The following is a 19,578-nucleotide window of genomic DNA, read 5'->3' on the forward strand; positions in this document are numbered from 1 at the left end:
TTTCCTGTTAATTACTATTATTTTTTTAATATTGCCTTGAATTACAGGAAAAATTATAAATGCAGAGATATCAAATTTTACAACTGTAGATGTAGCTATAGCTTATTTGTGAGGAAACAAAACTTCCAGAATCTTACCAAATTGATTTGACTAAATGGAAGAGGGCTTTTATTGCTGCTTAGAGCATCTTACATTTTCTTTACGTTTTGATGAACAGCCACTTTTAATACTAGATAATTTCACATCAGACATTTTGCTTGAAAACGAAGTGAAATTTATGGTTTGCTAATGCATATAAGCCTAAGTCTGAAGAAGAGTTGCAACACAGAAAAGAAACAGATCCTAAGAAGACTGCAGAGAATTAAATAGTGTAGTACTACTTTTGCTTTTACGTTAAAAAAAAAATCTGCATGGTTTCCTTTGTCATTTGACATGCGCACACACACACACACACACACACACACAAAATCTTTGATAAGCCACAACAAGGCACAAATGACCAAGCTCATTGATTTGTTATTTCACTGAAGAAAACTGTTTTCACCTTTTCCTGTTTTTACCCCAGGATATCTCTAACTGGAGTGTGAGGTGTCTGACAAGTTTTGAAAAATCTGTTTTAGCCTATGTCTTGTCTTCTCTGATAATTTCTACACATACTGTGATATTTCACAGCAGCTTATAAATTAATGTATGCTCCTCAATACTGCTAACATCCTCAGAAGCTGCCAAACAACACTTGGATAAGCTTCAATCATTTGTTTTAAAACAGGTGATATTCAAAAAGGTGATGTGGAAGTAAACCCAGATGTTCTTTGTGACATGGCCTGGCAATGGGGGATTCCACTCCCTTCTTCTGTCAAGGCTGGTTCCTCAACAGTAGTTTTAGCAGGAAAAAAAAAATGGCCAGAATCAGGCAATCTGAAGCTTTGCCTCTGCTAGAAGTTTGCTGTCAGAGATAGCACTGTAAATCCACCTTCTGTAGGTATTGATTTGTAAGTCAACCCTGATTTCATTTTGTCAATTACAGCAGTCCTCCACGCAAATTAATTTATACCATCAGGCACACTTTTTATACAATGCAACTGTACCTGCATATGATTGTTGGTCACAGAGAAATCCCGCCTCCTCTTTAAGAAACATATATTAGTAGGAGTCTTTCATGTAGGCCAAATCTGAGATGTTCCGCCTGTTGTAAGGAGTTCCTCTGACATTGCTCTTCACTCAGTACAGATACCTATTATTTCTTTCCCTAGGACTCAAAAGAGAGATCTTTTCAATTGCAGTAGAATGTCTCTCAGCAATTTCTTCAGGACCTAGTTCAGAGTTGGTACTTTTCTGCTTAGATTATTGAACAAAACTTGTCACATTTTTCCCTTTCCACCATGAGAAGTGATCTGTTGAGTTGGCATGGAAAATAATGTGCTTACACCTTCCTGTCCGTCCCTACCCTGGCAGAGAGGTTTAGAAATAACCCATAATTGAAAAAAGTATGGTGTTTTTCCCTAACCCTGATACTAACTTGCAGATTTTTAACATGTGCAAAGATTCCAACAATTGAACATGATTTATAAGAATTGTACTTTAATCCTGCTGTGGTGACTGTAGGAATGAGTGTCTTCAGAGTACTTAAAACAGGTTATAATTTATTATAGTCATGTTTCAATTCTTTCTCTGTATGAAATGCGATGCATGACCTTCCCTGCATGACTTTCCTACATCTTGACACCCTGAGCTGAAGAAGAGTTCAAGATTCAGGTTCTGATCAGCTATATGACAAGCTGAGACTACTTGGTCACCAGCATAGCTATTGAGTTGTTTAATGGCTTTTAATACTGCGTCTGTGATACATTGTTCTGTACTATTCAAATAGGAGGAGGAGTGCTTTCTCTAGATTTGTCTGATGAATTGTTTTCAGTTTTCCTAGTGGGTTCTTCAAATACTGTCAGTTACTTACGCAGTTTAAGTGAAACACAGTTGCTGTACTTAAATTACGCATCTTCACAATGTTGTGAAATGAATCATTCCAGATTCCATGTCTCATATATTTTTCTCCTTTGTATCTGTAGTTGTTTAAAAATCCTGGAAATGACATTAAAGCATAGTTTTTATTACAAAAAAAGAATTAAACCACCTATTCTTCTTAGTTTGGTTTTCCAAACTAAATGCAGTAACTGAGGGGACTCCAGGTTTCACAGAAAAGAGGAGTCACAGGGTTGGGGCAAATTGCCAGTTCTGTTTTGCTGCATAATGTCTAAGTGAGCTCTTTCCTGCTGTAGCGTATTTAACTGCTGTATACACTGAGCTAATATGCTTACTGTTGAATTCTAGCACAGTATATGAATGCCTGGCAGGCTAGTAATTTGCTATTCTTTCTACATTATATGCATCTAAGGACTTACAAAGACTTGCTTTTTGTGTGGAATCTGAAGCTTAGAAGTTCAATTTTGCCGTTACTTTTAGGGTACTTGTAAAAGAGAGAACTTTCCCATCAGTCTGTCATTGAAGCTGTGGAATGAACCAGTTGGTGGGATCAGTATTTTTAAGGGGAATGCGGAAAAATCACCATTATGTGTTTTGCCTTGATGTGAGGAACACTGCAAAGTGAAGAGTAACAGTCAGTCAAGCCTTGTGTTTAAAATAGCAACTGAATTGTCTACCTCAAGGCATGAATATGTTGAAGACTCCATTTTAAGACTATACTGAACTCTTCACGTGTTGACTGTGCGCTTAACATACAATTAAGCATTTGGGCCTTTCTCTAATCTTTGTGTACAAGAAGATAAAGGATACTTGGAGAATTGTGTCAATAAGACTATTTATATAAAGCTCATAATGCTAGCACTTTTGATGTCCTTTAAACTTCTGCCTGCATATCCCTGTCAGCTCAATCCACTGCACGCATTTTCTGAGTGAAACTATCATAAGCCAAGGAGGGGAGAAATGTGTTCCATTTTTCACATGGAAGAAACACTAGTCAGGGTAAATAAGAATTTTTCTAGCTAGAGGAGAAATTTTTTCCTTCATCAGTAACTTGTGACAGACTATAGAGGCTTTGGAAACAGATCAAGCAATAGGCGTTCCTCATGCAGTGGTTACAAAGAGGTTTCAAGTGATAAAAGTTCAGCACACAAAGAAAATGTTTTAGTGCTAGCACTTCAGACTGTGCTCAAGAAATGGTCATTAAGAAGTTAGATCATCAAAGTTCTGCTTTTCTCTGGGAAAACAGTGTAACTGCCAAAGGTGTCTGCAAGAATGCAAAACATTAGCCAGTCATAGATCTTATGTAGATGAGCTATAGACAGATGCTGTGTGTCAAATTCCATACCCTTCCGCCATAATTTTCAACAAATGGCAGAGCCACTTTGCATGACTAGAATAATCATTTATTCAATACTTGTCATTTCTCTTTAAGAGAACCTATATACTGATAGTGGCCATCTTTAACGTAAAAAGCTCTTCCTTCAGATGATTGTGCTATTACTTCTTAAATACTAAATAATACTGCTTCCTTATTATTAGAGACATTTTTTCCTTCATGTGTTGCCTGAGCTTAATGAAATCTTTGCAAAGAACCACTGAGCAACGTAACTGTAGGTAAGGCCTTGTTCTGAAATGTAGAACTTAAACTGAAGAAGTCTACTTTTAACAGAAACTAAGCACAAAGCTCATGTTATGAAAGATAATGATTTTGTCTTGTCCTTAAACTACTTCAGATGGCATGCATGACACAAAACTAATGGAAGTGAGCACACACTTGGGATTTTGTGGGGACACACTGATCCAGCTTCAACAGAATATTAGCAGAGAAGGTTTTCATCATTGTGTGACTGGTCCTAAGCTGCTGAGAAGATTGTAGGAAGTATTTCAGTCCTGTGTCAGAAGTAGAAGTGGAAAATAGAATCCCTTTTGAGTTTAGGACAGGGATTGCATGGGAGTCTCAGAAGAGAACTGAGGTATTTTGAAGAATTGACCGAAGGAAACTTCTTCAGCTCCTTGTCAGTGATTACTTTGAAACGTCAGACAAAAATGGGGAAAAACTGAGCAAGTTACTGTGAATATTCATTCTCACTGAAGACCTTCTCTGTCATCTGGCCTTGGCTGATTTTGCTAAGACTTCTTGTTACCCTCAGAAGACCTGTTTGAGATAAAGTTCTTTGTTTTGAAATATATACATAGCATTTTTAATCTGTGTTTCCTCATTTTCTTTGCTGACTTCACGTGGAAGTTATTGCAAGGATCGTGCAAAAAAAAGTAAAAATGTAAAAAGATAAATTAAAAATTTTTCCCCAGAGTTATAAAGGAATTGCAGCTGAGATTACTTTAACAATTTTATTCTGTATATTTATATCTCTGTATAAGTTGTCATGGGCCAAGTTGTGGTCATATGGGGAGCATTCTTCAATTTATTGGCCCACTATACAAAGAAATACAGCAGAGTAAGCAGTACTTAAGGTTGACCTGAAATTGACTATTCACAGCCGCTAATGTTAGCCTATGCTTACTCTGTAGTCAGTGGGTAAAGAGAAGGGATAACGCTCTTTCAGAAGGACTATTCATAATAACAAAATTAAGTTCTTAAGATCTGAGGTTAGCCTTAGTGTTCAATTAGTTTTAGTAGGTATGATGGTGATGGGTTGATGGTTGGACTTAATGCTTCTATGACTCCTACACAGATTAATATTATAATCTCCCATACACTAGTCAGGTGAAAGGCCATTTGTAAGGAAGAGTAAGGAAAAACTTGCATTTCACAGAATGACTGAAGAAATTATTTGCAGGGATAGCAATAGCTGCTATAAATCTCACTGCAAGTGACATATTAGCTCGAGTTTTTGCACACTGTACTATCAAGTTAAAGATGGTGTTCAGTGAAGCAGGTAAAAACCAAAAAATAAAAGATAAAACCCAGAAAACTAACTAAATTATTGAGGCTGTATTGTGTGTGTGGGAAATGCCAAAACGGGCTGAGCTACATGCATTTCCTTGTATCCTAACAACCATAGTATCCATGGTAATCTTTTAGATCACTGATTTATGACAGCAAACTAAATGGAATCATTTTTAGCATAGTTTAAATTGTACATTGTGACTTGCTAAAAAATGTATGTACTGCAAGCACATACATTAAGTCCTCTTTCAACTGAAGAAGTATCACGGAATGTTAGGGGTTGGAAGGGACCTCTGTGGGTCATCTAGTCCAACCTCCTGCCGAAGCAGGGGCACCTGCAGCAGGCTGCACAGGACCGCATCTAGGCAGGTCTTGAATATCTCCAGAGAAGGAGACTCCACAACCTCCCTGGGCAGCCTGTTCCAGTGCTCCTTCACCCTCAGAGGGAAGAAGTTCTTCCTCATGTTCAGACAGAACTTCCTGTGCTTCAGTTTGTGCCCATTGCCCCTTGTCCTGTCACTGGGCACCACTGAAAAAGAGTCTGGCCCCATCCTCCTGACACCCACCCTTCAGATATTTATAAGCATTTATTAGGTCCCCTCGCAGCCTTCTCTTCTTCAGGCTGAACAAGCCCAGCTCCCTCAGCCTCTCCTCATAGGAGAGATGCTCCAGTCCCCTCATCATCCTCGTAGCCCTCCACTGGACTCTCTCCATTAGCTCCTCATCTTCCTTGAACTGGGGAGCCCAGAACTGGACAGAGTACTCCAGATGGGGCCTCATTAGGGCAGAGTAGACCGGGAGGAGAACAACCCTCGACCTGCTGGCCACAGTCCTCTTAATGCACCCCAGGATCCCATTGGCTTTCTTGGCAGTCAGGGCACACTGCTGGCTCATGGTTAACCTGTCGTCCACCAGGACACCCAGATCTCTCTCTCTGCAGAGCTGTTCTCCAGCAGGTCTGCCCCGAGCCTGTACTGGTGCATAGGGTTGTTCCTTCCCAGGTGCAGGACCCTGCACTTGCTCTTGTTGAACTTCATCACCGCAGCGGCGAGACGGCAAAAAGCGCCGAGAGAGAGAAGAGAGAGAGAGAGAGAGAGAGAGAGAGAGAGAGAGAGAAGACCTCAGCCCCACCCCGAGCGGGAAAGAGGGAGGTGCCAACGAGCGGCAGCTCTGACTCAGCGGGGGCGGAGTCGAGTGTGACAGCGGCCAAACCCCCTCACGGATAAGAGCAGCCCCCAGGGAGCGTGAGCGACCAGGAGCGCGGGCGAACAGAGGCGGCGCAGCAGCCCGGGAGCGGCGCAGCAGTTTGCGCGGCAGTTCGCGCAGGCAGGGCGAGCGGGAAAGGCGACAGGCAGGGTGCAGCCGCCTCTTCTGGCAACTCAAGTAGTGGGCATCGCTCTTCCAGGAGATATTCTAGCCATGATTACCACCCGTGGTAAAGCTCTTGCTCGAAGGAGTGTGGGGACCCAGACGGAGGCCCCACGCAAGAACGCGGGTGTCCAGGTCTCTGACTGCAAGGAGTGCCTGAGCCTGGCGCTCGTACCGGCGGACAGCAGAGACAACGGCTGTGTTCGGTGCGAGCAGGTGAATGATCTGCTCAGCCTGGTGGCAGAGCTGAAGGAGGAAGTGGAGAGGTTGAGGAGCGTCCGGGAGTGCGAGAGGGAGATCGACTGGTGGGGCAGCACCCTGCCCTCCCTGAGGCAGAGGCAGCAGGAGGCGGCTCCACAGAAAGCAGAGAACCCCCTACCCTCTTGCCACCGAGCAGAAAGAGGGGACCTAAGAGATGGGGGGGAATGGAAACAGATCCCTGCTCGGGGGGGCAAGCATATCTCCCCCCGGCCTCCCTCATCTTCCCAGTTGCCCTTAAGCAACAGATATGGGGCTCTGGAATGTGAGGGACTGGCCACAGAGGATGTGGGTGAAGATGAAGCTCCATCCAGGGGGTTGCCTAGAACGAGTCAGACAGCCCCATGTATTACAACTGCCTCAGCTAAGAAAAAAAGGAGTGTCATTGTCATAGGTGATTCCCTTCTGAGGGGAACAGAGGGCCTGATCTGCCGACCGGACCCATCCCACAGGGAAGTCTGCTGCCTCCCTGGGGCCCGGGTTAGGGATGTTGCTAAGAAACTCCCTGGTCTGGTGCAGCCTTCTGATTACTACCCCCTCTTGGTAATGCAGGTTGGCGGGGACGAGATAGCAGAAATAAGTCCCAAGGCCATCAAAAGGGACTTCAGGGCACTGGGGTGACTGGTTGAGGGATCAGGGGCACAGGTGGTGTTTTCCTCCATCCCATCAGTGGCAGGGAAGAGCACTGAAAGGGGCAGGAAAACTCACCTGGTTAACAGGTGGCTCAGGGACTGGTGCCATCAGTCAAATTTTGGCTTCTTTGATCATGGGGAGGTGTACACAGCACCGGGCCTGCTGGCGACAGACGGAGTGCAGCTATCTCAAAGGGGAAAAAGGATTCTTGACCACGAGCTGGCGGGGCTCATTGAGAGGGCTTTAAACTAGGTTCGAAGGGGGAAGGGGATATTGCCCAGCTCACTAGGGATGAGCCTAGGCTTGGCGTGCCAAGGCCAGGGGTGAGATTGACAGCCCAGCTCAAGTGTGTTTACACCAATGCATGTAGCATGGGCAATAAACAGGAGGAGCTGGAAGCCATTATACAGCAGGAGGGCTACGACTTGGTCGCCATCACAGAAACGTGGTGGGACAACTCGCATGACTGGCATGCTGTCATGGATGGCTACAGACTCTTTAGGAAAGACAGGCCAACAAGGAGAGGTGGGGAGTTGCTCTATATCTGAGGGAACAACTGGAATGCATTGAGCTTGGCCTGGGGGCAAACGAGGAACAAGTTGAGAGCTTGTGGGTTAGAATTAAGTGACAGGCTCACAAGGGTGACATTACTGTGGGTGTGTACTACAGGCCACCCGACCAGGAGGAGGAGGTTGATGAGGCCTTCTACAGGCAGCTGCAAGCAGCCTCACAGTCACAGGCCCTGGTTCTCATGGGGGACTTCAACCACACTGACATCAGCTGGGAAGACCATAGAGCTAGGCAGGCGCAATCCAGGAGGTTCCTACACAGCAGGGATGATAACTTTCTGATGCAAGTGGTGGAGGAACCAACAAGGAAAGGCGCGCTGCTGGACCTTGTGTTAACAAACAAGGAGGGACTGGTGGAGGATGTGAAGGTTGGAGGTAGACTTGGCTGCAGTGACCATGAAATGGTGGAGTTCAGGATCCTGTGTGGAGGAAGCAGGGCGATAAGCAGGATCAAAACCTTGGACCTCAGGAGGGCTGACTTTGCCCTCTTCAAGGAGCTACTGGGAGGTATCCTGTGGGCCAGGGCTCTCGAAGGCAGGGGGGTCCATGAGTGCTGGTCGCTCTTTAAACGACACTTCCTCCATGCTCAGGAGCAATGCATCCCCCTGAGAAAGAAATTTAACAAAGGAGGCAGGAGACCTGCATGGTTAAACAAGGAACTTCTAGCAGAGATCAGGTAGAAGAGAAAGGTCCATGGAATGTGGAAAGAGGGACAGGCCACTTGGGAGGAGTACAGCAACGTGGTGAGAGCGTGCAGGGATGCGACGAGGAAGGCCAAGGCCCACCTGGAATTGAAGCTGGCAAGGGATGTCAAAAACAACAAGAAGGGCTTCTTCAACTACATCAGCAGCAAAAGGAAGGCTAGGGACAACGTGGGGCCGCTGCTGAATGAGGCGGGTGTCCTGGTGACGGAGGATGCGGAGAAGGCAGAGCTACTGAATGCCTTCTTTGCTTCAGTCTTCAGTGCTGAGACTGGCCCTCAGGAATCCCAGGCCCCGGAGGTAAGAGAAGAAGCCTACAGAGAGGACGACTTTCCCTTGGTTGAGGAGGACTGTGTGAGGGATCGCTTAAGCGATCTGGACGTCCACAAATCCATGGGCCCCGATGGAATGCACCCAAGAGTGCTGAGGGAGCTGGCGGATGTCATTGCTGAGCCACTCTCCATCATCTTTGAGAGGTCCTGGAGGACAGGAGAGGTGCCCGAGGACTGGAGAAAGGCCAATGTCACTCCAATCTTCAAAAAGGGCAAGAAGGAGGACCCAGGGAACTACAGGTCGGTCAGCCTCACCTCCATCCCGGGAAAGGTGATGGAGCAGCTTATCCTGGAGGCCATCATCAAGCAAGTGGAAGAAAAGAAGGTTATCAGGAGTAGTCAGCATGGATTCACCAAGGGGAAATCATGCCAGACCAATCTGATAGCTTTGTACGATGACATGACTGGCTGGGTAGATGAAGGGAGAGCCATGGATGTTGTCTACCTTGACTTCAGCAAGGCTTTCGACACAGTCTCCCATGATATCCTCCTAGGGAAGCTGAGGAAGTGTGGGCTGGACGAGTGGTCGGTGAAGTGGATTGAGAACTGGCTGAATGTCAGAACTCAGAGGGCTGTCATCAGCGGCACTGAGTCTAGTTGGAGGCTGGTAACTAGTGGTGTCCCCCAGGGGTCAGTACTGGGCCCAGTCTTGTTCAACTTCTTCATCAACAACCTGGGTGAAGAGTTAGAATGTACCCTCAGCAAGTTTGCTGATGACACCAAACTGGGAGGTGTGGTAGACACACCGGAAGCCTGTGCTGCCATTCAGCGTGACCTGGATAGGCTGGAAAGTTGGGCAGAGAGGAACCTCAAGAGGTTCAACAAAGGCAAATGCAGGGTCCTGCACCTGGGGAGGAACAACGCCATGCATCAGTACAGGCTTGGGGTGGACCTGCTGGAGAGCAGCTCTGTGGAGAGGGACCTGGGAGTCCTGGTGGACGACAGGTTAACCATGAGCCAGCAGTGTGCCCTGACTGCCAAGAAAGCCAATGGGATCCTGGGGTGCATCAAGAAGAGGGTGGCCAGCAGGTCGAGGGAGGTTCTCCTTCCCCTCTACACTGCCCTAGTGAGGCCCCATCTGGAGTACTCTGTCCAGTTCCGGGTTCCCCAGTTCAAGAAAGATGAAGAGCTACTGGAGAGAGTCCAGCGGAGGGCTACGAGGATGATGAGGGGACTGGAGCATCTCTCCTACGAGGAGAGGCTGAGGGAGCTGGGCTTGTTCAGCCTGAAGAAGAGAAGGCTGCGAGGGGACGTAATAAATGCTTATAAATATCTGAAGGTTGGGTGTCAGGAGGATGGGGCCAAGCTCTTTTCAGTGGTGCCCAGTGACAGGACAAGGGGCAATGGGCACAAACTGAGGCACAGGAAGTTCCGTCTGAACATGAGGAAGAACTTCTTCCCTCTGAGGGTGACGGAGCACTGGAACAGGCTGCCCAGGGAGGTTGTGGAGTCTCCTTCTCTGGAGATATTCCAGACCCGCCTGGACAAGGTCATGTGCAGCCTGCTGTAGGTGCCCCTGCTTCGGCAGGAGGGTTGGACTAGATGACCCACGGAGGTCCCTTCCAACCCCTACTATTCTGTGATTCCTCTCTGCCCAGCTCTCCAGCCTGTCGAGGTCTCGCTGAATGGCAGCACAGCCTTCTCGTGTATCCACCACTCCTCTGAGTTTTGTGTCATCAGCAAACTTGCTGAGGGTACACTCTGTCTCTTCATCCAGGTCACTGATGAAGAAGTTGAACAAGACTGGGCCCAGTACTGACCCCTGGGGGACACCACTAATTACAGTCCTCCAACTAGACTCAGCGCCGCTGATGACAACCCTCTGAGCTCTGCCATTCAGCTAGTTCTCAATCCACCTCACTGACCACTCATCCTGAGCTTCCCTAGGAGGATGTTATGTGAGACAGTGTCGAAAGCCTTGCTGAAGTCAAGGTAGACAACATCCACTGCTCTCCCCTCATGTACCCCGCTGGTCATGCCATTGTAGCAAGCTATCAGATTAGTCAAGCATGATTTCCCCTTGGTGAATCCATGCTGACTGCTCCTGATAACCTTCTTTTCCTCCACTTGCTTGATGATGACCTCCAGGATAAGCTGCTCTATCATCTTTCCCGGGATGGAGGTGAGGCTGACCAGCCTGTAGTTCCCTGGGTCCTCCTTCTTGCCCTTTTTAAAGATTGGAGTGACATTGGCCTTTCTCTAGTCCTCGGGCACCTCTCCTGTCCTCCACGACCTCTCAAAGATGATGGAGAGTGGCTCAGCAATGACATCCGCCAGCTCCCTCAGCACTCTTGGGTGCATTCCATCGGGGCCCATGGATTTGTGGACGTCCAGATCGCTTAAGCGATCCCTCACACAGTCCTCCTCAACCAAGGGAAGGTCATCCTCTCTGTAGGCTTCCTCTCTTGCTTCTAGGGCCTGGGATTCCTGAGGGCCTGCCTTGGCACTGAAGACTGAAGCAAAGAAGTCATTCAGTAGCTCTGCCTTCTCTGCATCCTCCGTCACCAGGACACCCACCTCATCAGCAGCGGCCCCACATTGTCCCTAGCCTTCCTTTTGTTACTGATGTAGTTGAAGAAGCTCTTCTTGTTGTTTCTGACATCTCTTGCCAGATTCAGTTCCAGGTGGGCCTTGGCCTTCCTCGTCGCATCCCTGCATGCTCTAACAATATTCCTGTATTCTTCCCAAGTGGCCTGTCCCTCTTTCCACATTCCATGGACCTTTCTCTTCCACCTGAGCTCCTCTAGAAGCTCCTTGTTCAACCATGCAGGTCTTCTGCCTCCTTTTCTAGATTTCTTTCTCAGGGGGATGCACCGCTCCTGAGCGTGGAGGGAGTGACGTTTAAAGAGCGACCAGCACTCATGGACCCCCCTGCCTTTGAGAGCCCTGGCGCCACAGGATTCCTCCAAGTAACTCCTTGAAGAGGCCAAAGTTAGCTCTCCTGAAGTTCAAAGTTTTGATGTTACTTACTGCCCTGCTTCCTCCATGCAGGATCCTGAACTCCACCATTTCATGGTCACTGCAGCAAACTCTACCTGCAACCTTCACATCCTCCACCAGTCCCTCATTGTTTGTTAATACAAGGTCCAGCAGAGCGCCTCTCCTTTTTGGTTCCTCCATCATTTGCATCAGAAAGTTATCATCGATGCTCTGTAGGAACCTCCTGGATTGCGCCTGCCTAGCTGCGTGGTCGAATATTGGATGGAAGGGGTTTATTTTTCTGTGCAGCTGACGTGTTGAACAAAAACGTGAAAGTGTTTAAGTTGTTTGCTGAAAAAGAAATATATGTTGACGGCTTCATTATTTCCAGGGTAGTGCTGTAAGTTACATTTCCTCAGCAGAAACTTCGTCATTTGATTTTGAAGGCTACATAGCAGTTTTTAGATATTTCCCCATAGCTAATAAGAGTTTCACACTGTAGATATTTGTTTGTTAACGTGGTATATGTGGAAATGTTGAGGCATATTCACACTTGATGATTGTTTCTATCCCTTGCAGTTGAAGTATCTTTAAAAGTGTTAGAGCTATTAAAAGTTCCTTCTGTAAGTTGATGAGGGGTTTACAGTAGTTTAGGTTCTGTCAGGGTGATAAAGATGAGGGTCATAGGCAAATACAGTTTGCTGCTCGTATTTCCTTTGCAATATATGAAACGATTGTTTTTATTTTATTCTGAACTTTAAAATAATCTACTTCTGTATGAGGATATCTGTGATGTGGTACATTCGTAAGTAAGTTCCAACAAAGAATGGAAGATAATTCTTTGGTCGGATATATGATTCTTGCATGAAAATGTATTACAGTGAAGGAAAAGTCTATGAAAATTATGAAGTACTATATATTAACTAACAAAAACTTCATGTTACAGTTGAGTTGTTACACAGACAATGGCAATTTGTTGCATAAGGACTATTATCTACTGAGATTTGGTTATTTCCATATGCATTCTAGGAAATAATGAGAAATAATATAAAGTTCTGTTTTCATGTCCTAATTCTCACAATTTCATAAAAATTATGGACCTTGTTATGCTTCTGCCTGTTTTAAAAGCGTTATTGGAAGGGATGTTTTCCCTGATAAAAGGGTTTGGGCAGATATCTGTTAAATACTGATTTTGATAAGGCTGGGCTCAGTTACAAGCATATGAGTGTTGTGAATGGATTAAAAATCCAGAAACAGTGAAACTGATTGTAAGCACCTTTTAAAATAAGAAGGTGAAGTTTATAGTAGTGGGATTTCTATGATGGCATGACCAGCTGGGTAGATGGAGGAGAGAGCAGTGGATGTTGCCTGCCTCGACTTCAGCAAGGCTTTCGACACTGTCTCACATAACGTCCTCCTACAGAAGCTCAGGAAGTGTGGGCTGGATGAGTGGTCAGTGAGGTGGATTGAGAACTGGCTGAATGGCAGAGCTCAGAGGGTTGTCATCAGCGGCGCAGAGTCTGATTGGAGGCCGGTAACTAGTGGTTCCCCAGCCTGCTGTAGGTGACCCTGCTTTGGCAGGGGCGTTGGACTAGATGATCCCCAGAGGTCCCTCCCAACCCCTACCATTCTGTGATTATGTATTTGCAAGCAGCAGGACTTATACTTTAGAGATAGAAGTAGATTATATGCAAAGGAAAGTGTTGTTTCTTTTAAAAATAAATAAATCCTGTAAAAGAACATAGTGTTCCTTCTTTCTTCATGTGTTTGTCCCTTTTTTGCATGAAGGAAAATGGCTATCCTAATGGAGTCTTCTCCTGGATAACTGTTCACTAGTTCAATGCCTTAGATTTTGATAGCTTATGAGAAGAAAAACTTCCAAAGGTAATTTGATACATCTTAAGAAAGAGAACTGTTAGAAGAATTTTTAACTGTGAATTACCATTTTCACATAGGATAGCCATAAGGATATTTTTGTACCTTCATAATTCATATTTTTTTTCTAAGTTGTCTAGGTTGTGCCCAAGTAATCTTCTTAATGCAAATTATTGTGTATGGTAATTTATCTGCATTGAGAGTAGTATCTGTTAGGCTCCTAAGCTCAAAGGTAAAGTTCATTTTTGCCAGTTATCATTATTTTTCAAATAGGATCGAATAAGCATGATTAATATACTAATTCTTTTTTTTCCAGATTTCTCAGGGGACAAAATTTTGCTTATTCATATCTTCTGCTGTGGCAAAAATGGATTATTTTCCTCATCAAAAACCAGCAGCATAATGCCTATCTGGCACATGCCTCGAGGAACTCTTATGTAAAGTCTCTTGTAAGTCAAATTAAGAACTTGCTTAAAGGTAGCTTTAATCAGCTGTGTATCTATTTACAGCTCAAGAATAAGCAGCCTTCACAGGAGAGCTAATCTTAGCAGTCTGGCTTTTCAGGAGCAGCTGTTTGTTCTTAAATGAAAGTATAGGAGGAAGTAATTTGCTGTAGAGCAGAGGTTGAGGTTGAGCTGTTTCCTGACCACTGCATGCCAATGTGTCATACATGTGTTCTGCTCCTCTCCCCACGTCCCCCGTCAAAAGCTGACTGTGATACATTTCAAATCAGAAGCTGTGGGGTTATACATGAATAACATGATGAGAAAGATCATCTGCATTGTAAATGAAGACTTAGACTCCTGTTGCTATGACAATTAATTTAGAATTTGCAATGTAGAAATAGGAGGCTGAATAACTCAAAATGTGAGAAACAGCAAGTGGTAAGCTGGTCTTCATTGTGTTGGTGGTTGAGCTGGATGCGTTTCATGGTGCCTGTAGGCCCAAGTGTTTCATTTTTAACACAACACAAACTTGAAAAAATTAATGAAACCCCACATTATATATATCCAGTAATGGTTATTCAGACATCTTGCTTTTTATGTAGTGAAGTAAATTTATGCATGCAGTGTTTTTGCAGAGTATATGATATATGTTTTGTGAGAGAAAACTGTGTTAAGATTAGAGTTTTGGCCAGCATACCTTCTTTATCTGAAAGAAGGATGACATGTGGAGGAATATGTTCAATATTTGGAAACAATGTCTTCTTGCAGTGTCACGAAAAATGTATAAATGAGGAAAATGAGGGGAAAAAAAAGGAGAAAATTCTGAATGAGGAAAAAATCTAGCTTGATCATATTGCTTCTGTGGAGATACATTCTAGTGGAACAGATGCGTGTTACTTAATTAAACTGTGCATTTAATAAGAGGCCTCAGATTAACATTTGAAACCCTAATTGTTATATTTCCAGTACAGTATAATACTGCCTACTTCTTTATCACTCTCCCAGATAAAAGAATAATTGATACTTGAATTTGATTTAAAGTGGTTGTCTTTGTTTTAGGGAAATTCCAAATTTATCAGTGGCATTACATTTGTCTCTTGCACTGCTGCTTTCTACAACAATATAATTAACACACTATGAGAGCCCTTGTAATAAAATAAGGGAAACCCTGTAATTGCCTTAGATTCATTCTCTTTATCTGTTGTCCTGTATGAAAGCAAAGACATTGTAGCAGTGGTGCTGTTTTATCCTGAAAAAGTACTGATGAAGGGAGGTGGAGGACCCTGACCTGGAAAGGCTCTGTCTCCTGCTTGTCAGTTTATTTCCATTCTGGACCCCTGTTTCTGTGGAGTTCTCATTTATTGATGACATTTTTTTTCCCTTCTGAGACTTTAATCACTATTGAGTAAGAACAATAGTGGTATGAAAACCCTCTGAAGCTCCATGAAAATACAGTTGTAAAAATGTTCCAGCAGAACATCTGAGCAGATGAATTAATCCTCTGGCATGTGCATCTCGTAAGACTGGTGCTGTGCTTTTTCCTAGGCTGCCATCAGTGGTGGAGCACAAGTAAAGAACCTCTTTGTTGTTATCAGTGATTGTAGGTGTTTCAGAACATTTTATGGGGACTCGGGTATCTTAAGCTGTTGATTGTCTCTAGCTTTCCATAACGTTTCTCCAGTGGGAGTGTGCCATAGCTCTTAACCAAAGCATGATCTTTTCAATTTTTCTTTTCTACTTTCTTAGGCTCCAATAATAGATTATAACTTCTAATTCTTAAACAAATCACTTCAAAAGATTATTTAGTGGTGTTTATCAATAGTTCTAGCTTCAAATAATTAAAATAAATTACCAAATAGTAGATGTTTTAAATAAATAGCATTTCTGATAACTGAAATGTAGCCGCATTTTGAAAATACTTCCCAGTTAGTCTCTGAAATTAGGTGGTATTCTTCCTAGAACTGAACTTGAAATAGCTGAATAATTCTCTTCTCTTGGATAGTAGCTCTTCTTCTATGGTTCCAAATAGCTGAATAATTCTCTTCTCTTGGATAGTAGCTCTTCTTCTATGGTTCCCACAGGGGTTTAGTGTGTTGACTGAGGATTCTTCAGCATAGCTTCCCTCATTCTCTGTTTTTTCACTTGTGTCTAATGTAGCAGTTCAGGACTTGTCTACACAAGATACTGAGGAACATTGATGCAAGTCAACTAAATGTAGGAATTTAAAGAGGGCAGCTTAAATCCCACCAAGTCTCTGTGTGCAGTCTGCCATTCGTAATTGAAGTAGCCTCCAGTGAATTTAGTTTAATTCACTTCAAAGGCAAGATGAGCCAAACCAAATTAAGGCCACATTTTATTCCCAGATGAAAGTGTTTTCAAAGGAATTTAATGGACATGGACAAATCCAGTTAAATTAATTTGGGTCAATTTTCCTGAGTTCCATTGTATAGATAAAACCTTTGTAATAATGCCCTATTGGAGCTTTTATTTTTCTTCTTACTTAACACTGGTATTTTCTACTTGAGAAGGTAGATGGCCCATAATTCTACTAGTCACTAAATGTTGTCTTGTTATCTTACATGTTTGGAGAGTCCACGTTTTATAATTAACATGTAAATACCCCACTTTGCCATCAGGTCTACTGCATGTTACCTTTTGTTAGGTTGTTACCATCATTTTGGCTGCTTCAACTAATGCCTTCTAATTCATCACTGTAACTACATCTGCTGTCAAGATCTTATCCATCCAGCAGCTTTTTAAAGCATTTTTTACAGATTTTGCAGAACTGGGTAATTATTATTGCAAATAAGTTGTGACCACATGTCCCTTCTATAATGTAATTATGCAATGCCTCTTAATGGAGTGATTTGCCATTCTAGTAGAACTCCATGAAATGGAGCTTATTTGAATGGAGTCAGATAAATGTGCTTGTATGATTTAGGAGCTGGTCTTCCTAGCCCAGTACAGAGGCTTTAAGGAGCATTTTGGTGAAGTGTTCAGTAGCTTAAATGGTAAAGTTTGTACAGGTATGTTTCCTGAATAATATTTTGTTTCTTTTATTGGAGTTCTGAGAGCAGCATGGGCTTAGTCATACAAAACAGTTTGCAAAATTTAGGTCCACTTCATCTGCAATAAAAGTGTATAATATACATTTCGTTCTATGGGAGATGTTCTTGTGACTGCGAGGTTGAAAACTGGCTTTCACCTCTATATTCTTGGCAACTAAAACTGGAGGCTATTTGAAGATAGTAGTCTGTTTAAAACAAAACAGGTACAAGGCTGCTGAAGTAATCTCTAATCTAATTTGGATGGGATAAATACGAAGTGTAAAAGCAAAATACTTGAGAGGTGCTTTCTTTTAATTGGCCTTTAAAATTCTGTGTTATAGGAGTCTGAGCATAAATATCCACTCAACTACTATTATTAAGTCTGCTATGATCTGTGAAATCTGTTCCTGAGTGTTTGGCTTAAGCAGCTTAATGCATTGCATGAAAAAGCTGCCTTGTGTCCAGTGATTTACAGTCAAATTTGAATTTCTAGTGGGCTGGAATATCCTGCTGGTAGGCAGCATCAGTGCCATGCAAGTTAGGGCAATACTAGAGAGATTTTGTAGAAGTTGAAGACCTGGAATCTCTGAGCAGTAAAACCACTGCAGAGGGAGCTAGGAAGTCCTGAGTGAACAAAAGATGTGGAATATTTCTTTGCAGTCAGTTTTATTGTCACTCAGACACCTGAGGGCTATTTCTGTTAGGAAACAGAGCAAGCTTCTACTTGAAAGTGTTTGTTGTAACACTGTGCATCTTTCCAACTAAAGTCATCGTGTCCAGGAAAAAACTATCCTGAGAACTAAAGTTCTAGGAAAATGTGATGTCAGAATTTCTGTCTGTTTGTTTGTATTTATTTATGGTCTTGTACAGTCAACAAATTAAGGTGAACTTTTAAGTAAATAAATAAATAATCCCGAAGTCCTGGATCTTTCAGTAGTTCAGGTATGTCATATTTTAAATATGCACCTGATAAGTATTATAGGTAGGAATAGGTGATTTCTGATACCTTACTTACACATTGATGTGTATTGCCATTTTGAAAGCTCTGTATTGTCTGAGATAGCCACATGGAAATAGCAAATATGATGCAGACCCATACACTTCTGGAGCAGCAGCTGAAACCCAGAAGATACTGTGTGAGATGCAGACTAGCGCTAGCTACATACCTTTATTTGCCTGAATTGATTTCTACATGGTTTATTAGACTGTGCAGTCATGTTTTACCTCTGCTTTCTCCTCTTCGACATAATTTTTCTCTGTACCCCATGTGTTTGTTTTCCTCCTTCCAATTACTGGATTACGGTATATAAATAAATAAAACTGAATTACAAATCTGTTCACCTTTCTTCACATAGCTAGAGATGCTGTTGAGTAATTTGCCAGATATTTTCTCCTTTTTTAATTTTGACAACCATACACAGCTGTCATCAGTTAGGCTGGAATTTTAAAAGACTTTACATTATGTTGCTTCTGCTTTGAAATTTCTCTGAAATTGAGTTCTTTCTCTTAATTATTTTTTAACTGACTTAAAAAATAAAATCATGCCTCTAGGATGAAGTACGACAGTCATACGTTAAAGACCAACCAATCAATAACAACAACAAAAAAAATCAGAAGAAAATTGTATGCAAAAATATATGCCTTTCAAGACAAATATTTTAATTTCTTTTTTTTTTGTTTTCTTTGGGAAAGGTAGTTATTGCTGAAATTTGGGCTGAATGGCAGTGATGCAGGCTGTGGCGGAACAGATATGATTTCATTACTGGAGGGAAATACAAACAAAAGAAAAAAAAACTCTTAAATCCTCTGAAAGGATACTCGGGACTTGTAAAATTCTTGGAGAAATGCTAAGGCAGGTGATTCAAATCAGTAGCAGTTGGTCCTTCACACTGCCTGGGGGACCAAAGCAGCACAGTCTTTTTATTTCTGATCTGGGCAGGATTTTGGCATGTGCTTAATACTAAGCACTTGGTTCTGTGGGTTTTTGAACCACTACAATGATTTGTATAGAAGTGCTTTGGATGAGTGTGGCTTAATATACACTTACAGTTGACATCATGCTGTTATGATTATATAAAACATCAATGAAATTTTCCCATTGCACATATTTTGCTTAGCTCTTTGGGAATTCTTCCATGTTTCCTCAGTGTCTGGTGTCTTGAACCAGTATTTCTATTAGAATTTGGAGTCTTAATTTTTAAACGGAATTCTTATCCCTGAACAAAGTATTAATTTTTCCTTTCCTGCCAAAAATTAATAGCAGTCTAGTTGACAGGGAACAAAACAAGACAAATGTTCTAGAAAATAACATTGACTTGCCATTAAGTTCCTTTGAAAGGCAGAAAATTGTAGATGTAGACAATAACGCTACCTTGATGTGAGCTGTTAACACTTTAACATGTACGTGTTTGCCATGCTTGCTCCACAGCAGAAAACCTAAATGTGGTTATATTTTTAGCATTGTGGTCATATATTGGTGTGGTTTTTCTAATAATTTTTTTTTTTTAGTGAAACCTCTTATCAGATGTATAATTATCATCAG

At 42.8% G+C, this 19,578-nt stretch overlaps 1 protein-coding gene across 7 annotated transcripts in view; it reads left to right on the top strand.

Moving 5' to 3' along the window:
• Positions 1 to 19,578, top strand: part of OTUD7A (OTU deubiquitinase 7A) — a 167,154-nt gene that overhangs the window by 69,842 nt on the left and 77,734 nt on the right. The window contains exon 4 of one of the 7 annotated variants that reach the window (XM_075431849.1): positions 13,860 to 13,992. The exons of the other annotated variants lie outside the window; for them this stretch is intronic. The gene's annotated coding sequence lies outside the window, so the exon portion shown is untranslated. The remainder of the gene's footprint in view (positions 1 to 13,859; positions 13,993 to 19,578) is intronic. 7 annotated transcript variants of the gene reach the window in all.

This window comes from Opisthocomus hoazin, chromosome 10 (genome assembly GCF_030867145.1).
Source record: "Opisthocomus hoazin isolate bOpiHoa1 chromosome 10, bOpiHoa1.hap1, whole genome shotgun sequence".
In the NCBI taxonomy this organism is placed as follows: Eukaryota; Metazoa; Chordata; class Aves; order Opisthocomiformes; family Opisthocomidae; genus Opisthocomus; species Opisthocomus hoazin.